Source organism: Megascapheus bottae, chromosome 1 (genome assembly GCF_031878675.1).
Source record: "Megascapheus bottae isolate mThoBot1 chromosome 1, mThoBot2.hap1, whole genome shotgun sequence".
NCBI lineage: Eukaryota > Metazoa > Chordata > Mammalia > Rodentia > Geomyidae > Megascapheus > Megascapheus bottae.
The window spans coordinates 32,813,817-32,825,656 of NC_143509.1; the positions used below are offsets into that span (position 1 = coordinate 32,813,817).

At 39.2% G+C, this 11,840-nt stretch overlaps 1 protein-coding gene across 1 annotated transcript in view; it reads right to left on the reverse strand.

The window, feature by feature from the left end:
- Spata16 (spermatogenesis associated 16) overlaps nucleotides 1-10,100 on the reverse strand; it is a 228,129-nt gene extending 218,029 nt beyond the window's left edge. The window contains exon 1 of the mRNA XM_090342277.1: nucleotides 10,011-10,100. The gene's annotated coding sequence lies outside the window, so the exon portion shown is untranslated. The remainder of the gene's footprint in view (nucleotides 1-10,010) is intronic.
- Nucleotides 10,101-11,840: the final 1,740 nt, after the last annotated feature.

Below are 11,840 nucleotides of genomic sequence, written 5' to 3' on the forward strand. Positions count from 1 at the left end.
CATGGATTAAAAAAGATAACATGCTAGGAATTAGTGCTTCATCTGGAACATAAGTTCTCTATAGAGGTTAAATCTTTAAGACTCAAAGATACAAAGATTTTCATTAAGTGTGATGTTGTCACTCTATAAAAAAATAAATGCTAACAGTAGTTACCCCATGGTTTTGACTAAGCATGACCATGAATAAATAAATAAATATAAAAAGGCTAAATTTCAACATTAAAAATTTATATTCGCACATGTGCATTATGCAGCTCAGTTGATGGTTCTTTTCTGTGAAACCCCTTCCCTAAAAAGCAAACAGGGCTAAAAATGAAAGCAAAGTGAACCTGCTTAATGTAAAGGAAAAAGTGAAAATCTGAGATTTGTTGGAAGGCAGAAGGTCTTTAGTGAAAATAGGCGGTATTATGAGAAAAACAAATCAAACTTACACAATTACACAGAGTACTGAACTCCAGGTACCCTGAACACTTCTAGAGTTTTTTTCAATCATTGGAACCATTTCCCCCACAGATTTCACGGGTGTTCTGGTATCTACCATGACTATGTGAGCATAGAATATTGAAAATGACACCATGCAAAATGGCATGGAATGCAACCACCACCCAAGATAAGGGGATGGAGCTGCTATCATCAGATGAAGTAGTTGTGCTGGCAGGAAGTATTACCGGAAATAAAGAAGCCATGCCAATTATTTATCTATTGCCTGCTTCATCCCCACATCACACTTCTCCCTGAATTGTGATACTAGAGCTGAGCTCCGCAAAATACATTTCTATTTTTTTTTCAGCTGGTGGAACTTAGGCTCTCCCAATAGATGGTGGTGGTGGAGAATCCTTTAAAGGCTGGGAGAGGAAGAACAGACTTTTCCTTCTGATGTGTTGCTTTGATCATCAGCAAGTGCATTGGTTTGTAGGGTCTACACAGTGTTTACTACTGGTAGTAAACACACAGGGTAGCAAATATATCCTTTTGGCAAACTTCTTTCATCACTACAGCTATATTATTTTTCTGGATTCAAGGCAAGTGAACCCAATCTCAGCAAGTCCCCTTGACTGGCACTCCATCAGAGGCTCCCAATTTTAGCCTTGCAGGATCTATCCAAAATTGAAGATCATCTCTGTGTTCAGGTTCCTTTATTTCTGAGAATGCTGCAGCATTCCCAGTTCTTTCTTACTCCTTTTACTAGTTAACCAATTTTTATCCAGTTAATAATTCTTCATTATAAACCTGTCTTGTCTCTGTTTTCAGATTGTCTACAATAGAAATATTTTTAATTTTTTGACAATGGCCATTCTAACTGGGATAAGGTAGAATCTCAATGTTGTTTTGATTTCAATTTATATATTTCAATTTTATAATCAGAGTTGCTGAACATTTCTTCACGTGTCTATTGATTATCTTATTTCTTCTTCAGACTCACTTACTAATGGATTGTTGTTTCTTTGAGGATTTGTTTTTAGGAAATTTAATTTTTTTGAATTCCAAGTATGTTTTAGATATGAAGCCAATGTCTGATGCATAGCAAATAAAGATCTTCTCCCATTCTGTGGGCTTTCTACTCATCTTGCTAGCTGTGTCCTTCGCCATGCAGAAATTCTACAGTTTAATGCAATACCATTTAACCAACCTTTCTTTGATTTGTTGTGTTTTTGTGTCCTTATTGAGAAAGTTTGTGTGAAGAAGTCCTAATATTTACCCTAGGCATTCCTGTAATATTTTCATGGTATCTGGTCTTACATTGAGGTCTTTGTCAATTTGGAATTGATTCTGGTGCAGGGTGATATATAAGGATCTAACTTCAGTTTCTTCATGAGCAGAGCCAATTCTGCTAACACCTTTGTTGAAGAGTCAGTCTTTCTTCCCTCCTGTATTTTTGGCTCCCTTATCAAAAGCTAGGTGGCTATAGGTCTGTGGGTTCATTTCCTTACTTTTGTAACTATAACCTATCTGCACATCACTTTTACAATACATTTACGTTACTTTTCACTTTTTTTCCAGTCCTGGGGCTGGAACTCAGGGCCTGAACACTGTCCTTGGGCTTTCTCAAGGCTAGAGCCCTACCACATGAGCCACAGCACCTCTTCTGGCTTTTTTTTCTTTTTTTCCTTTTTTTCATGTATTTTTATTGTAATTAATAGAAGGGTTACATTATATTTGCCAGATAGAAGGTGCATTAATTCACATACATTGATACCCTTTCACATGTCTTGGTCCCCGTTTCCCTCCCCTCCACCCCCACCCCTTATCCTCTTTTCCCCCCTTCCCTATCCAATTTCAAATAACCAAATACAAATATATCTGATATATCAGGTAACAAAGTGAGATACTGTAACAATATGAGATAACCAAGGGACGGCAAAGGAGATGAGAGATAACATAGTACCTTAAGGAAAACACACATTCATTATATGGCTTTTGTTTCTATATCCTAGAGATCCTTTCATTTAGCATCATACTATATGGCCTTATGTATCAAGGTTTTGCTCTATTGCAAATCTCTGCATTGAGCCTAAGTTCCTTTGAGTCTGGCTTACTTCACTTAATATGATTTTTTCTAAGTCTTTCCATTTCCTAACAAATGGGGCGATGTCGTTCTTTCTGACAGCAGCATAGAATCCCATTGTGTACAAATACCACATCTTGTTGATCCATTCATCAACTGTCTTCTGGCTTTTTCTATGTACGTATGTAGGCAAGCATTCTACCACTAGGCCAAATTCCGGGCCCCACAATGTAAACGTTTTAAATAAATTTTTAATAAATAAATAAAAATAATAAAAAGGGACTATTTGAAAGAAAGTAGCATAAACCTAAATGTAGACTCAGTTGCCTCACTTTAAAATATATAATGTAAAAACTGAAATAAAGAAAAGCTCATAAACCTCTGATCATATTTGTTAGTGGCTAGTAGAATTTCAGGCCAAAAGAAAATAATAGAAAGAAAAGAAAGTAAATAAAGGAAACATAATTTTAAAAGTACGCCTTAGGAACACTGAAAGTTGTTATCAACTTGACCTACTTGACATGTGCAGACTTTTGAATCACAAAACCTGAGAGTGAATATTTCTTTTTTCAAGTGCACCTGAAATCCTTACCAAAATTGGCCAAAGCTTAACTCATGAGTGGAGACACAACAGACGTCACACTTCACATACAAAAGAGCAAGAAAAAACACATTAATTCTGAAGAATAAAGCTGGTACACTTAAAACAGCTGGGTAGTGGGAGCTATTATAAATAAAGACATGGCAGTTAAAACAGATTTTGATGCAAAGATAAACAATTAGACTATCTGAACAGAATAAAAAGTCTAGAAATAGACTCAGACATAAATGGTCAGTTAATTGATAACAAGCTACCTTGCCATGCAATGGAAGGAAATATAACTTTTTAAATACGTGATATTTGGCTAAGTGTAATGATAAGAAAGAGAATTTTGCTTCATATTGTAAGATACAAATCTAGCAGTTCTAAAATGCATTGTGAAACTATGTTTAAAAATTAGCATGAGTGCTTTTAGAAGAAAACAATGTTTTCATGACTAGGGTAGGAAAAATTCATTAAGCAACAAAAAATAAATATGATTATAAGTTGACCATCCCTAATCTGAAAGTTTAAAATCTGAAGTCTAAAATGATTAAAACCTAAAACTTTTGCAATGCCAACAAAATGCCACCACGTGGAATTCCTTACATGACAGAGCACAGTCAAAATACATATATGGTAAACATATTGCATGTAATTGAATGTGCATGCAAAGCATATGCCCATTTTATGTCTTTGGATTTATGATCCCAAGAATTTTGGAAAAGAAAGATTCAACCTGTGTGTAATGCTCCTGCTTATCAAAATGTACCATAAAAATGAAAAGGCAATTCACAGAACAGATAAAATATTGTCATACACATATCTCACTTAAACTCATATCCATTAATACATAAAGGGCATCCATGAATCAATATCAACAAACAGAAAACCTTGTGGAGAAACTGGCAAACATCTAAATAGGTAAGTAAGAAGATAAAATCTCCAAATGACCTACACACTTTTAGAAAGATGAGTAGCTTTGTCATGAAGAAAAGACAAATTGAACCCTTAGGTTAACAGTTATGACACATCCATGCACATAGCTGAAATCTTAAAAGTAGGCAATGAATAGCAAGGTCATGGAATAAATAGAAACCTACACATGGCAACTAAGAATACAAACTAGTATAACCACTTGAGAAAATTGGCAGCAAATTTTTTCAATACAGCCTACAGAAATGGACAAACATGCCAAACCAAACCATTGGAGAAGAAAATATACACAAGTGAGTAAACGAAGTACAAAGCTAATGCAATCATATGGGCAGATCTCACAAAACATTGAGGGAAGGAAGAAATCAGGCACTGAAGACCATGTATAGTGCAATTCATTTAAATAAATAGTAGGAGGATGGAGCTTCCAGGTTTGCGGTCACCACTACTTCATCTGAAGTGGTTAGACAGAACATGCTCACTTGGGAAAAATTCAAGGAGCAATGAACTTACAATTTGTGTATTTTGCGAAATGTAGGCTATGTGTTATTTAAAAGGTTTTACATGAACAAAGCCATAGGTCAGGACAGCCTGAAATTCCATACATCAAAGGCTCTGAGGTTTTCCTTCAACTCATACCTCCTGTTGCCTCTAACCTGGGCATAGTGTAGAAATGTAAGCCTTAGGCAAGGCAAGAATTTGGTAATCAAGAGTTATTTATTTTTGCCAGTCCTGGGCCTTGAGCTCTGGGCGTAAGCCCTCTCCTTGGACTTTCTCAAGGCCAGAGCTCTACTACTTGAGCCACAGCACCACTTCTGGCTTTCTTCTCTGTATATGGTACAGAAGAATCGAACCGGGTCTTTGTGCATGCTAGGTAAGGACTCTACCACTAGGCCAAACTCCCTGCCCCAAAAGTTATTTTTATTCAAAACCGACCAGGAGGTCAAAAACCACACAAAAACAAATGAAAGCCACTTCACATAAGCAACACAGTGATGATGAAAGTGGAGGGGCACGGGGTGGGGGTGGGGGAGATAGTAGAGATAGTCTTACTACAGAGCCTGGTCAGAGGTAAACTGGGATAATAATAATAAGACTATATAATAGCCTCAGACACGAACACTTTGTTTGATGTCATCATCATCATAAGTATAAAGTTGTAGTGGTATCAGGAAAAATCCCTGTGTGCTTATGAGAGACACCTCTTCGCAAACATTTGTTATATTCACTGGAAAGTACTGTGAATAAACAATAGACACTTGCCCTAGAAAATAGCCTGAGCAGAAAGTGAGAGGCAGGGGGAAGGAAGAGAGGGAGGGAGGGAGGGAGAAGCAGAGGGAGAGAGAAAGGAAGGAAAAAAGAAAGAGAGTGAAAGGAAGGAAGGAAGGAAGGAAGGAAGGAAGGAAGGAAGGAAGGAAGGAAGGAAGCAAGCAAGCAAGAAAAAAAGAAAAAAAGAAAGAAAGAAAGATTATTTTTGCCTGGATCTTGGGAACAGGGAAGAAAATGGTCATGACTTGAGAAGAGAAAAAAAGAGTGGAATGAAGTTTGGAATTCAACTTTAATAAATATTTGTTTAACTTTAATAAATATTTGCTCATTAGTTTTAAGTTACTACTGAAGATTGGCAAGTGTTAATAGCCTTTGTTCCTGTTCCCACATTTCACCATTAGTGGAAATGTACCTCAAGAGCTTTTCTGAGCTTGGCACAAAAAATAGTCTGTCTCTGCCATCATTTTCATCATTTTATGTCTAAATTAGCTTGAACAAGCTACAGACAGAAGCAGCACTCTCAAGCCTGGGCCTGGAGAGACTCTAGAGAGTTCTCCAAATAGTTCCTCATTCCCATTCCATTATTTTTGAGAGCTTAGTGTGGATCTGAAAGACCAAAAAGAATGAAAAGTTACTAAGAATTAGGAAGGTTGAGAGATAGGTGGAAAATAGGTAAACAGAATGAAAGTTGAGGTAAGAACCAAACCAGATATCCAGTTCCATGGAAGGACTGGCCAGTGAAATTCTGTGACAGCACCACAGCATGGTGGTCTAGGCAAGGCAGGATGGGAGGAAAATGGAAGAAGAAATGGCATGTGCAGGAATGACAGCACTTCCTTCCTTTCTTGCAGTCATGGTCTTAGCGGATGAATATATAGCCACTGAAGGGATTCTGAATATTTTCAGTTGAACTGAAACATTTACATTTACAAATGTAATCTATGTCTACTCCCACATACATCAAGTATTTGCTCCCAGTCTGATGACCTTAGTGTTCGATGATCTTGCTGCCAGGCATAAAGAAATATGGACAATTTCTGTTGTTCCTCCAGTGTCCACCTTATCTGAGCACTAAGGAGAATCCTTTCTCCTCCACCTTTTCCTCTCCTTCCAAGCCCTCCCTTCTCCAACCCACTCATCTGCCTTTCCTGCTCTCCTCCCTGCCTCCTCTCTTTCCCTCTACTTTCCTCTCCTCCCCTCCTCCCTCCCTTCTCCTTTTCCCATTCCTCTCCTTCACTTTCTTTTCTTCTCCTCTCTCCTCCTTCCCTCTTCTTTCTTTCCTTTCCACTTCCCTCTCTAGGCACCAGATAGATGTATATTCCATTTGGCATTCTTTTTTTTTCCTATGCTTTAATCTTAGATTTCCAAATATCCGAGTCCTGGGCTGTGAAGTGGCTACTATGTCATAGTTTTGCTCCTCGCCTGCACATGTTCACTAAAGAAAGTCAATTTCCACCAAGGGAAGCATACAGTTTGTGGGGAGAGGAGGAGGAGAAAAGTGATAATACAAAGTCTTCTCAAGCTATAACTTAGGGGATCTTTAAAGATGGCAATGAATTATTCTGCTTGGGTTGTGCTGACTAATAAGAGGTTTAAATGAGGCTTGGTAGGAAAGCAAGGAAGCATTCATGCAGGAGAAATCAGATGAACACCCCAATACGGAGTTTCCTATGAAAAGCTATTTTAACAGAGAAACAGGACTGGGTTGAATGCCAGAAACTTCGAAACTCACATGTGGAATCATCCAACTCCTAAGTAATAAGCTAAGGTTGCCAGAGGAAGAATGAGACCAATATTTTCAAGTGTGCATTTTCAGACACGTCTTAAACACATCATCTCTGAGTTATATACATCCTTGCCTGTAGAAAGCAATTCGATCTTTTCAAATTTACATTCCATAGGCCAATGCTTCCTTTTGGAAGGCATATATACAACTTATTAAAGTAAATCTGAAAGTAACAGCAAGATAGAAGAAGAAATTCATCCCTGAAAGGGGATGGGTCCCAGAAGCTCTGATTTCTACTCAGTGACTATAATGTGATTCTCTTGAAACATTTCCTTTTAAATGGTCCACTTAAAACCACATCAATTTTCCACTTGTCGTGCAATTCTCCTGTGCAGTGTGACTTCAGCTCCTGTTTCTTCTCATTAAGATCAAAGGGTCATATTCTAACACTTAGCCTGTGTCAAATCAGCTCAATTACCTTTTGAAGCTGCCTAAATTGAGGAAAATTACTGGTTCAAATCCTTAGATCTATGCAGGTATACACAGATGTCTCTCATATCACATGTAAATAGGTTTATCTCTGAAAGCTTTCTAACATGTAGAGATAAATCAGAGTCGGTACCCTCAGGTCATTATATAACCATTTTTTTCCCATCACACAGAGAATTTGGAATGGTGTTGTCATTTATAGCCATTGGCATCTCGGTTTTTCTCATTTACAAAATGAGATTAATGACACTGTCTGCCTCCTGTGCTTGTTGAGGACAGTAATAGAAAATAATCATGAGTGTTCAATAAATGTTAACTATTCTATCATCACTGTCATTTTTTATTGCTATTATCATTGTTCAGCATTTTTTTAAAAAACACAATCGAACAATAAGGAAACTGTTTCTTATTGGACAGATGGCTCATGCTCATTCTTCATGTATATTTTGAAACTTCACCAGAGCTGTGATAAGTTATAGTCTCTATTTGGGTGATCTTTAAGCCAGACTGCTATAATATTTTATTTTATAACATCCTTGAAAAAAATTCAGCAAGGCTGTTTATGGGTGTAAAATGTTACAACTTGAATGTTTCTTTCCAAGAAGATGACTCAATATATTTGAGACCAGTTGAGAGACAATATTCTGGTCTCGATATAAAAGGATTTTAAAAACCCTTGAGCATATGGTGTTTGCATCCCATTGGTTACCCAGGCCTACCACTGGGACTCCTATTCATCTGTTTTGAACTGATGTGGGAGACAGAGAGAGAAGGAAGGGAGGGAGGGAGGGAAGCAGGAAAGGAGAGAGGAGAGAGAGAGAGAGAGAGAGAGAGAGAGAGAGAGAGAGAGAGAGAGAGAGAGAGAGAGAGAGAGAGAGAGAGAGTGAACTTGCTATAAATTTCTGCATAGAATGAGGTGGCTTTAGTCATATTATGCCTCTTAATTAGAACATTTCTCCTGCAGTAAGCAATAAACATATTTATGCCTAGAAACCATGTTAAAGCTTCCTATCTCATGATTCCTACTCATTTGTTGCTTACTTTTGAGTTGTAATCAGTTATTTCAAGGTTCTGGCTTCACTGTTCAGAAGATGAACAACTTATAAGTAGTTCTTTTCAATCTAAACAAACAGGGGGCTGGGGAGGAGGCAATTTTCCTGAATGACTTTTGAAATTATTTCTCTTTGAAAACACCTTGGAGATTGTCCAAATGGGAAGTTTTAGCCAATTGACTTATAATAACACCTGATGAATAGTAGATTGAATGAGTTTGAACAGGTATTTCAGTGAAACATCTTTAGGGAACAAAAATGTCTTAAATTCTGTCTTTGTGTGCGTGTACACACCCATGCCAGTACTGGGACTTGAACTCAAGGCTTGAGTAAGGCGAGCACTCTATGAACTGAATCAAAGCTCCTCTTCCAGTTTTTGTGTGTTTTTTGTTCTGTTTTGGTTTTGTGTGTGTATGCTTAATTGGAGTTAATTGAGTCACATAAATGTTTCTTCCCAGGCTGCCTTTGAACCAGGATCTTCAGAACTCAATCTCCTGAGATTATGTCTTATTAATAACATTAATAATAATGTGCTATGCCAGATTATTTTATTAAGATTAACCATCTTGATTATATCTATATTATATCCCACAGCATCCCACTAAGTTAGGTGGATGATCTGAGGTTTAAAAACTGCTTTCATCCTCACTGAAATGCAAACACAACAGCTTTCTGCCATATTCACATTTCATATTCCATTCTTCATTCATATCAGGAAAATGACGATGAAGGCTCTAACCAGCAGAAAATTCTGTGAGACACCAAAAAGCTCAATGTGGAGCTGTGATTCCAGTGGTAGAGTGCTAACTTTGAGCACCTAGTTCAGAGATTTCAAGCCCCAGGACTGACATGGAATGTAAAATAAAATAAAGGCAAATTCCTGTGCCTTGTCAGACATCAATTTAAAAACAAATCAACCAACAGCCTATGATATATTAGAAGAAAACACTCTACTCAGGCTTCAGTAACAGGGGAAAGTGAGCAACTTGACACACCCAGTATCTTTGCTGAAACCTGTAAAATCCTTAACCTCTTGTTGGACATAATATTGCTAGTGTATAAAGTTGACTCCTAAACAGGTGCTTCACACATAGAGGCCTTGCCTTTACTCTTTGCAAGTACATTGTTCACAGGTAAAGAATAGGAAATATACATTTTATTCAGTAAACAGGCAGCTAGTGTTCCCTGCTGACCCTGGTGTGACAGGCGGGCTTGGGGGGAGGGAGGCATTCATTCATTAATTCATTCACTCACACAAGGGACACTCCTCCCCCCACGGGATAGCATCAGGGACCAGAGCTGGTGACCCTGTCCCCTCGTTCCCCGGCCCCCTCCTGGGCCCCCCGTGCCCCGGGAGCGAAGGAGGAAAGGGGTTCTAGTCTCCCCTAACTCCAGCCTCACCAAGCCAGAGGACTAGGAAAGTATGAATCTGGCTGGAGCCCCTGCCCCTACCTGCTGAGGTGCGGCCCTCCGGGGCGGGGCCAAGGCCGACTCCTCCCCGCGGCTGCCCGCACAAACGGCGCCAAACGTCCCTCTGAGAGCAGTGTCGTCCACGAGGCCCCGCCCCCGGCCTTGTGGGCCCCGCCCCCGGACTCAAGGCCACGGCCCCCGGGCCTAGAGCTCCTTCCTTCGTCTTAGCTCCGCCTGCGGACTCATAAGCTCCGCCCTCGCCCTAGTGAGCCCCACTCACAGCCTCACGGGCCCCGCCCCCTGATCTAGAGCTCCAACACAGCCCTAGTTTCCCCTGGCAGAGTCACTGGCAGTGTCCTCCTTGTGAGCTCTGCTGTTTCATGGCCACGCCGGGGACTCAGAGACCCCGCCCCTGATTCTAAAGCCCCTCCTGAGAATACTCTGGTTTCTCTTCAGATCATATAAATCTTCCGCCTTTTACTGAAGCCCCTCCTGAGCCGTGCTGGCCCCGCCCCTGTCCTAAGGAGGTGCCCTGGACTCTTTGGCCACGCCCCCTGCACCTTGAAGGCTGAGGGCAATTTGTGTTTTTCCCTTCCAGTTTCTAAAAGTACAAAGATCGCTGATAATAATTTGTGAAATACAGGAAAATGTGCAAAAAATAAAAATTACCTAAGAATCTCAAATAACATTGTAGCACATGTCTTCACAATCTATTCATTATAAATTGATATAAAGTATTTTTAGTTTCTTTACACTCACAATAGCACAGACTACATTTAAATGCCCTTTTAAGAGTTTTGTATATATTTTCTTTTCTTTCTTTTTTTTTGGCCAGTCCTGTGCTGGGGCTCAGGGCCTGTGCACTGTCCTTTGTTTGTTTTTTTTTTTTTTCTCAAGGCTCTACCACTTGAGCTACAGTATCACTTCTGGCTTTTTTTTTAGGTATGTGGTTTATAAACTTCTATGTATATGTGTTTTAGAGAAAAACTTTTGAAGGATTTTTTTCTTTTAAAAAAGAAAATATAGGGCCGGGAGTTTGGCCTAGTGGTAGATTGCTTGCCTAGCATGCACGAAGACCTGGGTTCGATTCCTCAGTACTATTTCCCAGGGATAATATCATAGTTTAGTTTTGTCCATGGAAAAACTGTGAGAATAACCTAGTCATTGTTCTCATTAATTAATTAAGTAAGTAAGTGTGTTGGTACTGGGGAGTGAACTCAGGGCTGCAAGTGTTTGCTTCACTTTTTCTGCCACTGCTAGTGCTCGACCACTTGTGCCATGCCTTTAACCACACTTTTTGCTGGTTATTTTGGATTTGAAGTTGGTTAACTTCTCTGCTCAAGCTGGCTTCCAACTGCAATCTTCTGGCTCTTATCTTCTTGAGTAGCTAAGATTATACCTGTTGATATCGGGCCTCTGACTTCATTATGGTTTGAGTTCTCCACACTGTTACAGTCAGAGCAATGACATTGTTACACTCAGAGCAATGACTATATTTCACTTCTGGGTGAAAAATAGGGACATAAATTGGTCCAAGAAGTCCCGCAGTCAATATCTACTAACCTTTTCCAAAAATCGGTAGAGCATGGATTGGAAGTGAGAAGAGGCTCCTGAAACAGATATGCATCCTAAGTGTTTTCCATCCTCTGCACGCGTGTATTCTCACTTTGGTCATAACCACTGACATGCGTGGTCACACTGCTTCCCAAACATCTCATCTCATTCCTTGAAAAATGTTTTTTTTGGTGGTAAGCAATTCTTTGAGCCTTTATTGTAATCATCATACAGTCAAGATACAGAATTGTTGTTTAATAATTCCATGTCAAGATACAGAATCATTGTTTAATAATTCCATATTACTCTTCAATAGAC